The sequence below is a fragment of the Tarenaya hassleriana genome, unplaced genomic scaffold (assembly GCF_000463585.1).
Source record: "Tarenaya hassleriana unplaced genomic scaffold, ASM46358v1 Cleome94, whole genome shotgun sequence".
Lineage (NCBI taxonomy): Eukaryota > Viridiplantae > Streptophyta > Magnoliopsida > Brassicales > Cleomaceae > Tarenaya > Tarenaya hassleriana.
In genome coordinates, this window is record NW_010971790.1 from 165,417 (window position 1) to 165,786 (window position 370).

Here is a 370-nt window from a genome sequence, read left to right on the forward strand (position 1 = left end):
CAAGAGATTTCAATTCCAACGGACTGCCGTTGTAAATACCGTTGTAACATTTCGACGGTGTTTCCAACGGATATTCCAAAGGATTTCCGTGGCAAATACCGTTGTAAATCCGTTGGAATATTTCTAACGGATATTCTAATGGTCCCGTCGGAAAGTAGCCACAGATCTCCGTTGGAATTTTCGTTGATATATTACGACGAACAAATCCGTTGGAAATCCGTTGAAAATATACCACGGAAAAACCATTGGAAATCCGTTGAAATATTCCAACGGATGTCGGCGTTGGAATTCCGTTTGGAATTTGCCACGGATTTCCAACGGAACGGCGTTTCTAACGACTGTTTTCCAACGGATATATCCGTTGGTCCAA